The sequence below is a fragment of the Hyaena hyaena genome, unplaced genomic scaffold (assembly GCF_003009895.1).
Source record: "Hyaena hyaena isolate Hyena2069 unplaced genomic scaffold, ASM300989v1 scaffold_160, whole genome shotgun sequence".
NCBI classification, from domain to species: domain Eukaryota; kingdom Metazoa; phylum Chordata; class Mammalia; order Carnivora; family Hyaenidae; genus Hyaena; species Hyaena hyaena.
This window is the reverse complement of record NW_024080793.1, coordinates 2,442,396-2,460,903: the sequence shown is the minus strand read 5'-3', so window position 1 is coordinate 2,460,903 and position 18,508 is coordinate 2,442,396. Positions and strand designations below refer to the sequence as shown.

The following is an 18,508-nucleotide window of genomic DNA, read 5'->3' as shown; positions in this document are numbered from 1 at the left end:
TCATGCCTTTCCGAACATGAAGGTATCATACATGTTTCGTCATTACTTAAATTGATCTTCAATTAATTTTCACTTCTCACGTTTAAGCTTTAAGCTTCATTGCCACCAGCCTGTATTTTAAATAATTTAATGATCTACAAAAGACTTGGAAATATTTATTAGTGATTTTTTTTTCAAAATCAGTGAATTCCCCTCTACCTTTATCTTTTCAAGTTCAAAATTTATAATAGAAGAGTCTTTCTTCTTCTTAATTTTTTTTTGTTTTTTTTTTTTTGTTTTTGAGAGAGAGAGACACAGAGTGTGAGAGGGGAAGGGTCAGAGAGAAAGGGAGACAGAATCTGAAGCAGGCTCCAGGCTCTGAGCTGTCAGCATAGAGCCCGACGCAGGGCTCAAACCCACAAACTGTGAGATCATGACCTGAGCTGAAGTCGGCAGCCCAACCAACGAAGCCACCCAGGTGCCCTTATTTTTTGTTTAAAGTTTATTTATTTTGAGAGAAAGAGAGAGTACCCGTGGGGAAGGGGCAGAGAGAGAGAGGGAAAGAGAGGATCCAAGGCAAGCTTGACCCTGACAGCAGAGAGCCCAATATGGGGCTTGGACTCACAAACCACAAGATCAGGACCTGAGAGCTGAAGTTGGACACTTAACCAACTAAGCCACTCAGGCATCCCTATTGATGGGAGAGACTCCACGTGGGGCACACCTGTATGCTATTTCTCCTTTGATCCTTAATGCTTTTCCTTCCCCTCTACCCTTTTAAAAAGCCTGGTTTTATATACTGAATGCATGCAAACTATTTTTTTTTATTCCAAGTCCAAATTAGAGGGTCCTAAAACTAAAAATCTTGTTTTCCTCAGAGGAAATATCCTTAAGGATTTTCTAACGGTGACACAACACTGAATTTTTTAACATCACTGTGGGGAAAACTGAAGGCTTTTAAGACTCCCAGACTCAGTCAACAGTATGTTTTCTTCTGTGTAAATTCCAAAAGTACCACCACTAATCCAAACGGCAGCTCTTCAAATGGAAGTAAATATAGGAAAAACCTCAGCTTAAAGGTCATAAAAAGGACCTTTCTGAAGTCCAAACAATGGCTATGCATAGTTGCTACTAATTCCAAATCTCTTACAGAGGCAACGAGGGAAATCTAAGTTCACGTTCCCTGTTTTGCAAACCGCCCCCCCCCCAAAAAAAAGAACCAGGGGATACCAAGTGGCTCTTTACAAAAATTTTTTGTCAGAGATCAATTACATAGGATCAATAGGCTGAAAAGTGAAAAGCAGCTGGTAGGACACAAGAGAGGTACAAGTGGTGGCCCTGTTCCCAGCTCACACTCCATCTGCAGATCTGAGAGAAAGGGGCTGAAGAATGAGATCATATCCACAAGGACCAAACAATAACTGACATATCTATACAGGGCTTTCTTGATTGCCTAAAGCCTTTACATACACTGCCTGATATTGCAATAACCTCTGAGATGGGTATTTACAGATTTGTATACAGAGTCAAAGATACCAGTATCATTAAGCTGGTTATTACCTGAATTTGTGATCCGAAGCCAGCCCTAACACTAAACCTTACATGCTTTCCCCGGTCTTCCACTGAACTAACACTATCAATGAACTTCCTTCTGAAACTTGCCATGGAGGTGTTCTGATGGCCGCCATTCTAAAGATCTCCATCCCAATCCACCTCTGGCAGTCACCATTTAGACCCTGCACTACTTAGATTTGCTCTACCTCTGAGAGCTCACTACAAAGATGATCTTCTTGAATCAAACCTCCTGGCCACCCTTCCACTCACCCCACACTATTCCTATTTAACTTTCTTTGAGCCTCAAGAGTTCCCTCTAGGCATTCACTGAACATTGGTGCAATTTTGCTAAGTTCTCCCAGTTGCTTCCTGTGCATCCTATCTACTCTCCATTCCAATGAGCACTTCATGACTACAAGGCCCACCCAGTCCTTCACCTCCTTGGTCTTCTCACATAATTACAACGGGAGGGTGTGGATTACAACCCAGGGAACCTGTACAGGCACCAACTTGCTCCTGGGTCACTGGTGTGTGCTGGACAGTCACAGACTGTCATCACTGTTATCAAGAAGCAATGAGAATCATGCAATGTCAGAGCTAGAAGGTCTACTGAATGACTCCATCTAATGTCTTAACTGTAGAGAGGAAGAAAATGGTGTGAAGGTGAGCCCTAGCAGCCAGTAGGGTCTGTGCTGAGCAAGGAATTTACTGGGGGGGGGGGAGGAAGTTTTACTAATATGCTTAAGAAGAGCCAGGAAGGGCCAAAAACAATGACTTATAAGGGACTAGGGTCACTGGAAAGCCAAGAATCAGGATAGAAAAAAAAGTGACATGTGCTCAAATGTTACTTTACAGGCAAAAGGAAATCCACAAACACTTGTGTATAAGGATGCAACACAATCAAAAAGTTCAGAGAACACTGTTCAGGCACTCATGCATGGAACAAAATAGACTTTCAAATGACAGCTTTTATTTTCAAATTAAGTTATATGTCCGTCTAAATGCTACATTTGCAAGTAACTAACCATTTAATGTGAGGGTCTAGGTCATTAAAAGCCATTTTTGAAGAAAAGATGTTATAATTTAAATAATTTCCATATGCTTTTCTCAAGCTTTAAATTAAGCTAAGTGAACACTGTCTCAAACCAATAATGAACAACATCCCTTAAAATATTAAAAGCTTTTATCGCTGGGATATGAAATTATGTGAAAACTACGATGGTTTTCTTTGCAGTAAATACTCTTTGTCATCAGGGGGAAAGTCTTCTCAAACAGTCTCGGCCTCAAATAGGTAGACTTCAAAGTCTGTCTCTGCTATTAACCTAAGTGACTTCAACCTGATTACTTTATCTTAATTTTTATTTTTCCATCTGAAAATGGGGATAATTGCACCTGCAACTGTATATTGTAGGTTGTTGTGAAAACTAAGGATGTATATTGTTACGTGCTAAGGATAAAGCAATGCAGTCCTATCAGATATATTTAACAGTAGCAGCAAAACCAAGCCTCAAATTTCATTTTACTTTTCAAAGTGGTAAGACAACCTACTTCTAAAAGGAACTAATTAAGTAATTTGGTTTAGCATTAGAGCATTATAAAACTTTGGATGGCTAACAAATATTGGCCATAACGCTCTAATTCACATTTTAACTTCTTACAATGGTCTCTGCCTATTATCTCATCTCAAGGTTAACCACTATCTCCAGTGTCCCAATTCCACCTTCAAATAATAAAGTTTACCTTTTCTCCAACATACCAGAAAATATAAGCATGCTCAATTTTGTCAAATAACTTCATGGTAAGTACTATAAAGGATATCAAAAAGATAGAATAGGAAACCTCACCAAAAGATAGCATATTGTAGAGTATCTAACCATATCTCAGATAACTCAGACATACATTTTCCAAATCTTTCTTTCCACAATTGAACCACACTGTATGGCAACTCAAGTTATCAATACAGTGCCTTCCAGGTAGGGAAGATGGTTCCCAAATTTGACTTCAGTTCTTATTCCAGAGCTATGGTGCTTCATTCACTCATACACTAACCTTGTGCTTTAAGTAAATATACCTTCTACTACCTCACTGATTTTTATCCTTAAACAAAGGTCAAATTACATGTTTTAGTAGAGCTTACTTAGGTCTGGAGGAAACAACACTGGGATTGCTGATAAAATCTTCACGGGCAAATGCTACTTTTCTACAAGTATAACAGCTATAAAGTAGGAGGTGAAGGTCAAACATATTCTCTTCCTATCATGTAAGTGAAGTAAGAGGCAGTCTTTTCCCCCTATTAGATCTATTACTTTCCTTTACTCCCCACTTTTTAGCACCTATTATGAAAATCCTATAGAAGAAACCTGTAAGGAAGACTGCTCATCAGCTATGCTCCTTATCGTTCACTTGAGTCAACACTTCCTTCTGCTTAAAGGCTAGTCCAGGCTAACCAAAACCAGTAAAAAGTATTAATTACAACAGAATCCATGCCAGGGCACCTGCAATCAATCCACAGGTTATGCCTTTTAGCCCCAGTCAGTCTAGGGGCAATGAAACCCAAAAGACCAGAATGTCTGACCACTCAAGTCCCTGTTAAAGAAAAAAAAACTATTTCCAAACTTAAGATATGAAGATCACCAGGGGAAAACCTTTAAACATTCAGAATAGGTATGGAGCCCTCCAAAGAGTTAGATTCTATAGGTCTATATGACACAGTAAAAAAATGAATGAATGAATACAATAAATACAATAAAATAAATAAATAAATACAATAAAAACAAGCCAAAATCTCTCTTGATGATCACCTACATTTGGAAACTACTGCTAAAGTGAGAGGCCCAAGCCTTCCCAGACTGCCAAATTGCCCTACTCGGGGTAGGAATGACTCCAGGAGAGAAGGAACCCAGTTCTAGATCTGCCTCAGTGCACACAGCATTTACGGAGTAGCTGGTAGAAAGCCAGCTGAACAAGGCTGTTCACCCTGGGACACCCAAGGCCTCTTCACTGTCCCCATGGAGAATCTACTATATATCTGTTCCCTTCAATGTTCTACAATTTTTAATAGACTCCTTTATCTCTTCAGCTATCTAACAAGATTGAAAAAAAGGTACCTCAATTACTTCCCCACCAAAACTGATATACAGAATTCCTCCTCGCCAAATTTGGGATAATCTGAGTATCAAAATTAATGACAGTAATGGTTATAACGCAGGAAAGAAAATAATTCACTAATTTATACTTATAACAAACAAGATTTAAAAAGAGGTGAAGTAAAAGCTTTTTATAGAAGAGTATCAACTAATATGGAAAGAATCATAGAAAAAAGAAAACTGCCATTTTATAGCCACCACAGTAATTATTGCCGACAAAAATCATTGGTAGAAACTGACACCACTGCATGAAAGAAAGGTTGTTGGGAAAAAGGATAACCACATAGTCTCAAAGTATCACTTCAGAGACCACTTACTCCAAAAGGGGAAAAAAAGACATCTTTACAATACATTAGCGAACACCATCCTAACCAAGGACCTCAACTGGCATCACCAACAAGGAGACAAAGTGACCTCACGTGTCCTACTGATGATGGTCTGAGAAGCACCCCTATCTTCTGGATTATTCTTCTGCCAAAAATATTTTCTCATGACTAGACTCCAATTATACAATCAGATAAATCCAAATTGAAGGACATTCTATCAAACATCTGGCCTGGGTTCTAAAAAAATGGTAAGTTATAAAAAGCTAGGAGCTGTGACCTAGATTTAAGGAGATTAAGGAGGCATGACTACTAATGCAATTGATGTAACTTGATTTTTAAAAAGTTAAAATGAACATTACGGAGACAACTGGAGAAATTCAAATACGGACAGTCCATTCTTGTTTTTGTTTTTTTAGGGAGTATACAGGTAAATACCTTGTGTGTGTATATATAATGGTGATGGACAGCAGCGAGACATTGCAATCATATATTTTTCTAAGTGCCTAATCATGTAAAAATATTAGTCATTTCAATTTATACACAAATAGAGAAGTTGGTTTTAAAAAAGACGATGGAGGAGCACCTGGGTGACTCAGTTGGTTGAGTGTCAGACTTCAGGTCTTTATCTCACAGCTCATGAGTTCAAGCCCCACGTCAGGCTTTGTGTTTACATCCTGCAGTCTGCTTCAGATTCTGTCTCCCTCTCTCTCTGCCCCTCCCCTGATCACCCTATCAAAAAAAATTTTTTTTAATTTTAAAAAGATGGAAAATTCTCAACTTGGCAAAACAGATACTTTTGAGAACCACCGGTCCGACTCCACCTTTTCTAATGCCCTCTATATAGGTGTGGAAACAACACCTCACACAGGGTTATGCAGTAACCTAAAGAACTAGAGAAATTTTTGGCACTTACTATATTCACTACATTTCTGCTCCACGAGAATTCTCTCTGCTCATGTGTCGTCGAAGGAGGAAGTACATTGCAGTCTTCATATCACCTCAATAATTCTCAGCCCAGAGAAGAAGATAAATAGTGGATGCTAAAAATGGCTGTTCAGTAGTTCAATTATCTAATCTTTTTTCCTACTAAATAAAAGCGGCAATAGGATTTTTTTTAATTGGCCATGGATTTTAAAATCCATTGCTTTCACCATTTAAAAATATCTTCATTAAAAATTCAACTTGAAGACACTGAAGACAGTGAACACGTCCATGCCCTTGAGAAATGACTATGAGGTAGTCCAATTTTAGATGACGCAGCAGAACTCCCATCTCATGAACACAGAGCACCACTGTATTTTCAGAAACTCATCTATCTGATATCATAAATGTTAAGAGGGCCCTAATCAAATTCTTCTGTGTGACACTGCACATCTTACTATTCCTTCTGGCACAGTCAATGGAAAGCTACAGTAATCTGACATTTCTTCCTTTCAGAGAAAGAATAAGTCACAGTAATTTTTCAATTTGGCAAAATTGTGCCTCTGATCCAATAAGAATTAAATAACTAGTCCATCCAAAGCAGAAAGAATATCATAATGTAGCCTAATTTGGAAAAAAGTTTACTCTTCTTCCTCTTTGGAAGCTACAAATTACTAACTTACAGGTAAAAAATATGAAGTATGAATGTTTGGTGCAACTAGGGAAGAACCCTGGTGTCCATTCCACCTCAGGTACATGAACCTGGCCATGTGACTGCATCCCCTCATTGTGGTTTCTTCCTCCCCCCCCCCAAAAAAAAGAAAACAAACTATAGTTGCCTTGACTCTCTCTTCCAGCAGATGAGTCCTATTACTTCAAGACAAAAACAAAAACAATGGGGCGCCTGGGTGGCTCAGTCGGTTAAGCGTCTGACTTCGGCTCAGGTCATGATCTCACGGTTCGTGGGTTTGAGCCCCACATCAGGTTCTGTGCTGACGGCTCTGAGCCTGGAACCTGTTTCAGATGCTTTGTCTCCCTCTCTCTCTGCCCCTCCCCACCTTGTGCTCTGTCGCTCTGTCTCAAAAATAAACAATTTTAAAAAATTAAAACAAAAATAAAAACAAAACAAGAATGGACTGTTACCTCTCACCTCTGATTAGCAAGCTCCCATGTACTTCCTATACCTTGCAAGGAATTTCCCAAATCTAAAGAAGTGAGACCAACACATACATTTCCCCTGCAACAGAAATTCCTTGGATTGTAGAATTTACATACAGCAATCAAAATTCTCAAGTCCTCATTCTGAAAAGCAAACCCTATTCTTCAAAACTTTTATCTAATTCCAGAAATGTCTCCTTGAGGCAGAAAAATTTTCAAGGACCCAGCCTTCAATCACTGGTGAGAACTGCAGAGATTAAGTCTTATTTTAAATGGAGTATTAAGGTATAGGAATGCTTTCCTATTTCAATGCTTCTCATGAGTCTCACTAGTTCCTCATAAGAGAAGTTTCCCAGTTTTAGAAATTCTGTCACACTTCCAACTCTAATTTCATTTAAGAGCTCAGCTTGTATTATATTCTCACATATCACCAGTAAAGATGCTCCCACCTAAAAACGATCTTTGGATGCAAATCCTTAAGATGAAGAATCATGCTTTTTCAGTTTTGCAAATTAGATATTCTTAACTTGTTTACTTAAAATGGAGCAATGCTGTTATTGAGCCAGATCTCACCCAGAACATTCACCTGACCACAGGACCTAGGTAAGGCTTCCTCCATTTGTCATGGCAGTCTTCCATGTTTGCTTTCTCTCTATAACCAAATATGCTAAGGAGCTTTCTCACCTATCTCATCACCAGACTGGAATTTTCTCCTAGAAAGGAAATGCTCACGAGTTTTCTTGATAGCTATGAAAAGTTACAAGTAGTGTGTCTAATATCATCATGAGTACCAGTTTGCTGATGTGTGACAGATATGGAAAATATGGATTGAACTTTGAGACAATAAAGAATACCGTAATTTTGATGATCCTCAATGAGTTTTCCAGGCTTTCGTATTTATTTCAAGGCTACGTCACATGGTTTGTGCTCCTTATAAACATCCAAATCATCTACTCTTTAGTACACTTCAACTCTGTTTATCTATACTACTCTGTAATTTGTATTGTATTCAACAATTTATTAACTGACACTACATTCTACAAAACTGACTTTGACTTAACCCTCTGGGTTTATATGCACTAAATAGTGGATTCATAAGCTATGAAATACAGTTACCTAGATAGTTTGTCACCACTTCAAGCACAAAGATTGTACATTAACTTTCATCTTAAATAAAACTCTTAACACACAAGCAAAAATAAAGCTTACCACCTCTAAAATTGGATTTTCTAAACTCCAGGGGAAAAAGACCCAGTAAGTGTGAAAACACCAACTTGTGCACATGAGGTAGGGAAACAACATACTCGGAAACTTTTTCAGATGTGCATTAATACTTTCTGCTTAACCCAAATAATAAAAAAGAACCACATAATGTAAAATAACCATCTATCATTTCCCAGTGCTGGAAGACTGGGCCTCAGTGTGTGGATGAGAACTTCAATTAGTTGACTTCTAGAGTCATTCTAGCACACATAGCAACATCTGTGCAAGTCAACACGTCCACACCTTTGCCCACATCCATCAACCTTTAGGTCACCCTAAATGCTCCTTTTCCCTTCTTCTTCTTCTGGAATCACAGGCCTAAAAAGCTGAGACCCGAGAAACTGTCAGTTTATTTGGCAGGTTTTTCACGTTGGGTTCAAATGTAGATTAATGAGTAATTATATATACATATATTCAATGTGTCAACACTTAAACCTCTAACTCTTAAGAAAGGTACCTTGAAAATTGATTAAAGCATGAAAGGACCAATTTGAACACTAAGAGAAATCTAGAATTGCAAATTAAGTATAATTAATGTAAGTTTTACATGAGGCAGAGCTTTCATATAGATCTTCAGAAAAATGCAGACTCTTATCCATGTGCAGAGTGCTTTAGGGGGTTGGAACCCAACAACTTGGTCTTGAAAGCCAGTTCTTCTACCTACTCTGGGGGGTGGGGCAAGTTTCTTAACTTCTGTCTTCTCAACTATAAAATGTAGACCATTAGAACTATCTACCCAAGGTGTAGAACCAAATTTCAAGACTTTCAGGCTTATAGAGTTCAGTAGTCCCTTGTCAAGAAGTATGACTGTATGAACCCATAGCTAGGCTCTTCCAGAACTTTGTAAATGACTGTCCAAGCGAGCAATAGCCACATAACACATATACCTCTGTACCTACCATGGAAGCTTGTTACAGGGATTAAATGACACATGCAAAGTGCTTAGCAAAGCATCCAGCATGCAGTAAATGCTCTGTAGACTTGACTATCACTAATATTAATGGAACAAAACTGAACAAGAGAGCAAATGGGGGTAAAAGCCCATTCATTTTATCTTCAATTACTTTTTAAAAATTTTTTAAACATTTATTCATTTTTGAGAGACAGAGCACAAGTTGGGGCGGGGGGGGGGGGGGGTTGCAGAGAGAGAGAGGGAGACACAGAATCCGAAGCAGGCTCCAGGCTCTGAGCTGTCAGCACAGAGTCCAACGCAGGGCTTAAACTCACAAACGGTGAGATCATGACCTAAGCTAAAGTCAGACACTTAGCCAACTGAGCCACCCAAGCACCCCTATCTTCAACTATTAAAGTAGAGGAAAGAGGCTCCTTTGAAACAAATAGTTTGGAGGACAGAGTATTTATTTATACAAGTTGCCATAGGAGTTGTAAAGGCTGGATATCTATATTCAGGGAGGGGGCAGGGGGAGTAACCGAAAGGGTTTTAATGTTTTCCTCTAAATATCTTAAATCATTAAAGTTAGATCCCAAATGTCCCTCAGTGGCTCAAGACCACAAAGTACCTCCAGTGATGAGTTAAGAAAAAGTGACCAAAGTAATCATAATACTGGCTCCAAACACAAATATGAATGCAATGAAGTCTCCTCAACCTGTCCATCTCTGAGACTCCAGGTGTTAAGTCTTATTATTGCAAGAGACTCACCAGTGATTTAGAATAGTCTGGAGGCGCCTGGGTGGCTCAGTGGGTTAAGTGTCTGACTTTGGATCAGGTCATGATCTTGTGGTTTGTGAGTTCGAGCCCTGCATTGGGCTCTGTGCGGACAGCTCAGAGCCTGGAGCCTGCTTCAGATTCTAACAGCCTCTCTCTCTCTACTCCTCTCCGACTCATGCTTGATTGGTGTGTGTGTGTGTGTGTGTGTGTGTGTGTGTGTGTGTGTGTGTGTGTGTGTGTGTGTGTGTGTGCCTCAAAAATAAACCATAAAATGGACTTGAAACTCCCATTTCTCTGAGGTTTGTAGTTTTTAGGTGATGCTAACTTGCATGTGTGTGCATTCTTTCCCTCCCTCGAGTCTCCTCCCCCCACCCCCATTCCACACCTGTCAGTTTGGGGTAGAAAGTGGCATTTCATTTACCATTAAATCAACATTTTGAGAATTAGATCCAAATCCATCCCAAGTCACCTAAGATATATTTAGCTGCCCCAAATCCCTAGATTACAAATAATATTCAATCTTAACCACTATGAAATGTGTCACACTAACAGATGGCCTAGGAGGACCTTGATTGTCAGAACCAATTCTGTTCATCTAATCACCCCCTGCTCCCAAATAGAAAAGAATTCACAGGATGGGGAAACCCTGGGGGGGAGGGGAGAATAGAGCGACAAAAGTGTACATGCTAGAGAATAAATTCTTCCACATTCTACCATTAAGAGTAGGGGGAAATGGGGGCGCCTGGGTGGCTTAGTCGGTTAAACGTCCGACTTTCGCTTAGGTCATGATCTTGCGGTCCGTGGGTTCGAGCCCCACGTCGGGCTCTGTGCTGACTGCCAGCTCAGAGCCTGGAGCCTGTTTCAGTCTGTGACTCCCTCTCTCTCTGACCCTCCCCTGCTCACGCTGTCTCTCTCTCTCTCTCTCTCTCTCTCTCCCCGCCCACCTAGAAATAAATAAAAACCTTAAAAAAAAAAAAAAGAGTAGGGGGAAATGCTCTGAGCCACTGGCACAACAGTATAAAGCTAACATATAGTGTAAATGCAAAGTCTTACCAGCACTGAAAAGAAAAACAGGCACTCACTATTTGTTGACTAGCTGAACTTAGTGGTGCTCACCTACTTCCAGGAACATTTTAATAGTTCATGAGAATGAAATTGCCTCATCAGTGCTTTGATGAGGAAAAACATTTAAACACATGAAGAAATAGGATATGCTGCCAGAATGCTGAAAATTACTTTTAATGTTTTACTTATTTTTGAGAGTGAGAGAGAGAAAAAGACAGTGCAAGCAGGGAAGGAACAGAGAGAGAGGGAGACACAGAATCCAAAGACAGGCTCCAGGATCTGAGCTAGCTGTCAGCACAGAGCCCGATGCAGGGCTCGAACTCATGAACCGTGAGATCATGACCTGAGCTGAAGTCGGACATTTAACCGACTAAGCCACCCAGGCACCTCTGAAAATTACTTTTAATAAAGCTACTTTTAAAGAATTTATTTTAATAAATAAAATTACATTTGATCAGTGGTCACTTTCAACATTTAATATACATGAGATGAAGTCTTCACACTGACTCACATTATTAGAAAAAGTCCAGAGTCTCATATAAATATAGGTTTGGATAAAATCAAGTGTTAAGAACCCGCCAAGAAAGGGAGGCCTCTGAGAGCAACACTTCAGAAATAAAATGCAAGTAAGCTTACCAATTTCTTCCTTTGTGAAATGTGACTAGAAGCAGTGAGTTTGCATCAGATCAGAGTAGAAGAACATACTGTGAGACCGTATTATGCTTTAGGCTGCCAGGGCAGGTCCCCCTAGACTGGCCGTCTACAAAACCAAAATCCCTGAAGAAAAGTTCTCTCTCTATCCCTACCCATCGTTTTCAATATTCCTTCAAAAAGACAGAAAAGTAGAGGGCGACACTGAACACAAATATTATATATAGAAAACAACCAGTGAAAATAGTACTCTTCTTCCCACCCATTTCCTCAAGGAAATTCACTGCCCCACCCAGGCTCGTACATAATACTATACTTCTTCACGGATCCCGGATATGCAGGCTCCAAGTAAAACCTAAGCTGCTAAAAGCAGCTACAGGTTCCTCACACAATGACAAACTCTTGGATTTTAGCAATTCAACCCAAAGATAACGTGGAAGAGACACAAATGTCTGAAGAAAAGGAGATAAACCAGGGTCCTGATCCAATTAGTCAAGAGTCTTGAGCTCCCTGCCACAGGTTTAGATGCTAACCTCAGTCTTCTCACTTCCAGCCAGCTTCCCAACAATACTCTAAAAATGTTCCCTTGAATTCTGCTTCTCCCAGGCTGTGCCTGACAGATTCTTTACAACTTTACAGATGAGATGACTCTGCTCAAGGAGCTGCCCAAGATGAAAGATGCCATATAAACTCTGGATTGTTCCTTGGGGCGCCTGGGTGGCTCAGTCGGTTAAGCATACGATTTCAGTTCAGGTCATGATCTCAGAGATCAGGAGTTCGAGCCCAGCACTGGGCTCTGTGCTGACAGCTCAGAGCCTGGAGCCTGCTTCAGATTCTGTGTTTCCCTCTCTCTCTGACCCTTCCCCATTCATTCCCTCTCTCTCCTTCAAAAATAAACAAACATTTAAAAGAAACTGTAACTCTAGATTGTTCCACAATAAAAATGGGCTTGATTTAAAAATGTATCAATACAGGCAGCAACACAAAACTCCCATCTTTCTTTTCACTTCACATCTTGGGTTCTCCAAAAGTTTGACTTCAGGAGACATGAGAAATGAATCAGAGAAAAATTCTCCTCTGAATAAAAACATCAACTTCCTTATTAACTTCGATGCCAATAGCCAAACATACACATACCACGGTCCTTCCCAAAAGAAATTCCCAAATAAATTTAATCTGATTTGGCTGTGCAAGTGGATTCGTTTCTTTAACCCACTTAATAGGAGAAAAGTAAATGAGCCACAGAGAAAAAGTATTTTTAAATGGAATTTAGCATTTGAGACTCACGAAGATCCAATTATACTTAGAGAAGTGGGGGAGGGAGGTTATACTAAAATGGTAGATGCAGATTTAATGATCATGCCACTGGAGGGCAGAGTGCCCTCTGAGCCCCATCCCTTCCCTGAGAGAAGTACACAAGGAGATTTAGAGCTTGGAGAAGCACATCTTCACTACAGGGGGAAAGGGGGAAGGAAGTTACTTTGGGTGTGATTTCTACTGTGGAGATTCCATTTTGATTAAAAAAAAAAAAAAAGGAAAAACTGCTAAACTGCTGTAATTTACATTTCTCCAGAAAATAAAACCATGTCTAGGGGGCATCTTTTTAACTTCATTATATCCAGCTCTACACGTCCAACTCCACAGAAGCAGAAATAACGAGAATCTGAACATCCTGCCTAACTGGCCTAATGTGGAGAACGAACCGTAAGACTGTGTCAGGGTCTGCCACACTTCTTGGGCAGAAGTTACTGATGCGAGAGCGTTACTGATGTGCCTGCTACCACATTCCTGGTTTCCTAACCCAAGTAGGCTGGATTCCCCATGTTCATGTCAAACCCCTGAGTGCCTCAAAGATGGAAGTTTTGTAATAGGGCAAGATGCTGGATGCAGTACCTCAGTCTCAGGTTTTCTCTGATCCATACAACAAAGCCATGTTCCTAAGAGGGCACAAGATGGCAGTTAGTAGGTGAGGTATACACGACTTTAGGTTTGAAATGACATTACAACATTTATTGCATAAACCCAGGACACTAATAATCTGGAATGCAAATTTCAACAAATCCTAGAAATCTAATAAGATAGACTTATCAAATGGTAGCTACATCTGTGGTGACCATAGCGTAACAGAGTTGTCTAACTACAGCGTTTTATGCCTGAAACTAATGTAACATTGTGTGTTCACTATACTTCAATATAAAAATAATAGCAAAGGAGAGAGAAAGAGAGAGAGAGAGAGAGAAAAGAAATTAGAGCCTGAAGTTAAGTTGCATTTATTCTGACGTTTTTTAAAAACTGGGGGAAATAGTTAAAAGGGCTTCTCAGGTATTAAAAGCCCTTGTGGTATTCAATAAATACTTGCTAATCGACTGAACTTGTCTGTTCAAAGGAAAGTTGGAAACGTATATGCCTTTGGGGAACAAATCCTGGCATATACAATTCACTAAGCCTCTTGCTTTTTTTTTTTTTTTTTTTTTTAATTTGAGACAGAGAGCATGCATGTGCACTCATGAATGGGGGAGGGACAGGGAGAGAGACAGAGAATCTTAAGCAGGCTCCATGCTCAATGCAGAGCCCGATCCCATGACCCAGGGATCATGACCTGAGCCAAAATCAAGAGTCAGACATTCAACTGACTGAGCCACCCAGGCACCCCTTGCTTCTTGATAGTAACCACAAAATACACTTTATATTTAACTTAAATATTTAATTGGTATAAATATATTACTGAGATCACAGAGGTGAAAATGTCTATTTTATTTCTATTTTTTAATGGGTACAGTTTTGGCCATTATGTTTAATCTCAGAAATTTGAGTTTCATAGCTCAAAGATTCCTTAATGTGATTTAGCGGTTTTCACTGACCTCATGCATCACAGGATGGGGAAATAAATGGGCATGCTCCATGGAAAGCCACCACCACCTGTTTCTACAGCTCATTTATCTTAATGTTCTTACTGTATTTTCCTGGAGAAACCCAATAATAAAATTGCAAACTAGGAAAACTGGTGCCTCTAGGAGTAAGAGGTCATAAAATTATCTAATCTTATTTATGCCAAGAAAAATCCAAGTAAAGTTCAAATCTACAGAAGAGTCATTTACTTTAAAATGACAGCTGTCTACCAAGGAGCCAGAGGGAAAAACACAGAGACTCTTCAGGTCTCAAACAAGTAAGGGAATAGGAACCAGTTGTATTTTAGAGAAAGCACGGGCATACACATCGGCTTCAAGAAAGACTGTGTTTGAAAAATAAAACCAGGCTTCCTCATGGATCGGTCTCAGCTCTATTATAATTTCTAACTGATTCTGAAATCTCTAAGGTTCTCAAAGCAAAACACAGACAGGAGGTTTGATGTGTGTTGGCTGGATGCAAAATATTGCTGGTGATTTAATTTCTTCTAAGTCAAGAGCAGTGAAAAACAATCAGGGTCATCTCAGGCTTGAAGTTACCCAAATTGAATTACTTTTCAGCAACGGCAGAAAAATAATTTCCATGAATGGTGGTGGGGAGAGGAAGGCAAAAGCTGAAGTAGGAAGCCTATGTGCCTCGTGGATTTTCCCTCCTTCAACAATAATGGAGAATTCAGATATTTCTGGCTTTCAGACTAGTATCAGACAGACATCAAGAATGCAGCCATATTTGGTTTCCCACATGGCCTAAGCAGCAGTCACACCAACACACACTCAGCCTTACAGTCACTTAAATTCAGCAAGGAGGCACTGCCAGAATCACAAAGCTTTGGGGTTAGGGGTATCTGGGTACTTTAGAATACAAAATGTAGTTAAGACACCAACGTAACTTACTATGCCTATCACTACCTGTAGATGTACACATCTTAAATCAGGCCAATGCATTTTTGGCATTTTTAGAATGGCAGTAACATTCGGAAATTCTTTTTGTTTTGTAAGCAAAGCAATTTTACCACTGAAAACTGAGAAGAGAAAAAAAAAAAGCCACCTACACTATCACTATCTACAACTAATTGTTAGCATTTTGTAGATTTCATTCTAGTCTTTTTTTCTATTCCTATTTTCCTATTTGGCAGGTAAACATAGAAAAAAACACAAGAAACCATGTCTTGCATTGTATTCTCTCTTCTCAAAAACTCTTCATTGAAGCTGTTAAAACAACCCAGTTTTAAGACTTCTCCCAATTTTAAGAGTGTGTGGTGTTGGTGTGTTTTGACTTCAAAAAAACAAAGGCTGTGGGGGCACCTGGTTGGCTCAGTTGGTTAAGCACGCAACTCTTGATCTCGGCTCAGGTCATGATCTCGGCACAGGTCATTATCTCACAGTTCATGAGATCGAGCCCTGCGTCAGGCTCTATGCTGACAGTGTGGAGCGTGCTTGGGATTTTCTCTCCCTCTCTCTGCCCCTCCCCCATTCATGCTCACTTATTCTCTCTCTCTCTCAAAATAAATAAAACAAAAAAGAAAGTCTGTAAAATCTAAGAGTTAAAAGTATAGACAAAGAGCCAGAAGATTAGGAAAAAAACTGTCAGCACCCTGAAGAACTTGGAGGATTTGTGTTTGTGCTCCCACACTCCAAGGGGAGGTAGTCAGGATGCAATCCTATGCTTCCTACAGTCCGCCTCAGAGTCTCAAGGTGATACAATGTGGCAGCAGGGCAATACTTGGGGTATCAAATATATAACAATGTTGCAGCTCCTATGTTTGCAAAAGTGGTTGTTTCCAACTTAAAACACACTAAGAGTCCCAAAATAAACCCACATCTATACGGTCAATTCATCTATGATAAAGGAGCAAGAACATACAATGGGAAAAAGACCGTCATTTCAGTAAATGGTGCTCAGAAAACTGGACAGCTTCATTCAGTGAGACTGGACCACTTTCTTACACCAAACACAAAAATAAACTCCAAATGGATTAGAGGCCTGAATGTGGACCTGAAACCATAAAATTCCTAAAAGGGAAACACAGAACAGGCAATGATATCTTGGACACTGTCCTTAGCAACATATTTATGAACAGGTTTCCGGCGGCAAAGAAAACAAAAGCAAAAATAAGCTCTTGGGACTACCCCAAAATAAAAAGCTTGTGCACAACAAAGGAAACTATCAACAGAAGCAGAAGGCAACTTACTAAATGGGAGACAATGTTTGCAAATGACACTATCTGATAGAAGTTTGATATTCAAAATCTATAAAGAATGATACAATTCAAAACCAGAAAAAAAATAATTTGATTAAAAAAATGGGCAGAGACTTTGGAAAAGAGTTCAAACATGTGTCAAACATCAGTCATGATGAGGGAAAAGCAAATCAAATCCACAATGAGACATCACCTTCACCTGTCAGAATGGCTAGTATTGAAAAGACATCAGTGTTGGCAAGGATGTGGAGAAAAAGGATCCCCTGTGTGCTGTTAGTAGGAACGCATAGCTGGTGCAACCACTGCAGAAACAGCGTGGAGGATTCTCCCAAAAATTGAGATTTTTTAACTGTTTAAAAATTTAAGGGTTTTTTTAAAGCTACCATCTGAACCAGCAATTCCACTACTGGATATTTACCCAAAGAAAACAAAAACACTTACTTGAAAAGATGGGTGCATGTATTGTTTATGGAAGAACTATTTATAATAGCCAAGAAATGGAGGCTGCCTAAGTGTCCATCAATACATGAATGGATAAAGAAGTGGTATATGTGTGTACACACACACACACACACACACAAGCCATAAAAAAGACTGGATCATGGGACACCTGGGTGGCTCAGTCGGTTAAGTGTCTGACTCTCGATTTCAGCTCAGGTCATGATCTCACAGTTCCTGAGACTGAGCCGCTCACTTGGCTCTGTGCTGATAGTACGGAGCCTGCTTGGGATTCATTCTCTCTCTCTCTCTCTCTCCCCCTCCCTCCCCTGCTTGCACATGCTCTCTTTCTCTCAAAATAATTTAAAAAATTGAGATCTTGCCATTGTGACTTATGGGGTACTACGCCAAGGGAACTACGTCAGACAGACAAAGACAAATACCACAGGATTTCATTTACATGTGAAATATAAAAAAACAAAGCAAATGAACAAAAAAAAAAGGCAGACAGGTTCTTAAATACAGAGAACAAGCTGGTAGTTGCTGGGGGGGGGGGAGGGTGGCGGTGGTGGGTAGGGCAAAATCAGTGAAGGAAATTAGGAATTCAAGCTTCCAGTCATAAAATGAGTAAATCACAGGGATGAAAAGTACAGTATAGTGAATATAATCAATAACATAGTAATAATATTATTAACAAAGTTCTCCAAGACAAGGTAATTGTGACAATTCACTAGAGTGCGAGAATATTCATCTGTTTACTTCTCACCTTTTTCTTTAACACCTAGCTCATGTTTTATAGGATATATAACATTAATAAGTAGGAAAATTAATTTCTAAATATACAGAAATTGCCAATATAAGCTGTCAAAGCTCTGACTTCTTACTTTTAAACACAGAGGTTTGGAGACCATTCATACAGTAACACCAGTATTCCTCATGATTGCTACCATATTGATTACAAGATCTCTTTATAAAAACATGTTCCATGTTTCAACTGGGACAGTCCCAGGAATAAATCTGTCACTGGGACATCCCATTACACTGTGGGTCTCTTCACATAAATAAACTGAGTAAGGAGAGTTTGGAATCCCAGAACATAAGCTCTGAGAGGAAGCCAGGCTACTTCATTTCTCCAAGGGGGACTCCCAGGAAGCAGTGGTTCTTCAATGCCTTCAATTTAGCCCCCTCAATCTGGTAAGTAGAACAGACTCTCTTCTCAGATATTTTCAGG

The 18,508-nt window shown here is 39.6% G+C and overlaps 1 protein-coding gene across 2 annotated transcripts in view; it reads right to left on the bottom strand.

Annotated features, from left to right (window-relative positions):
• Positions 1-18,508, bottom strand: part of MCC (MCC regulator of WNT signaling pathway) — a 276,051-nt gene that overhangs the window by 196,608 nt on the left and 60,935 nt on the right. The window lies entirely within an intron of this gene.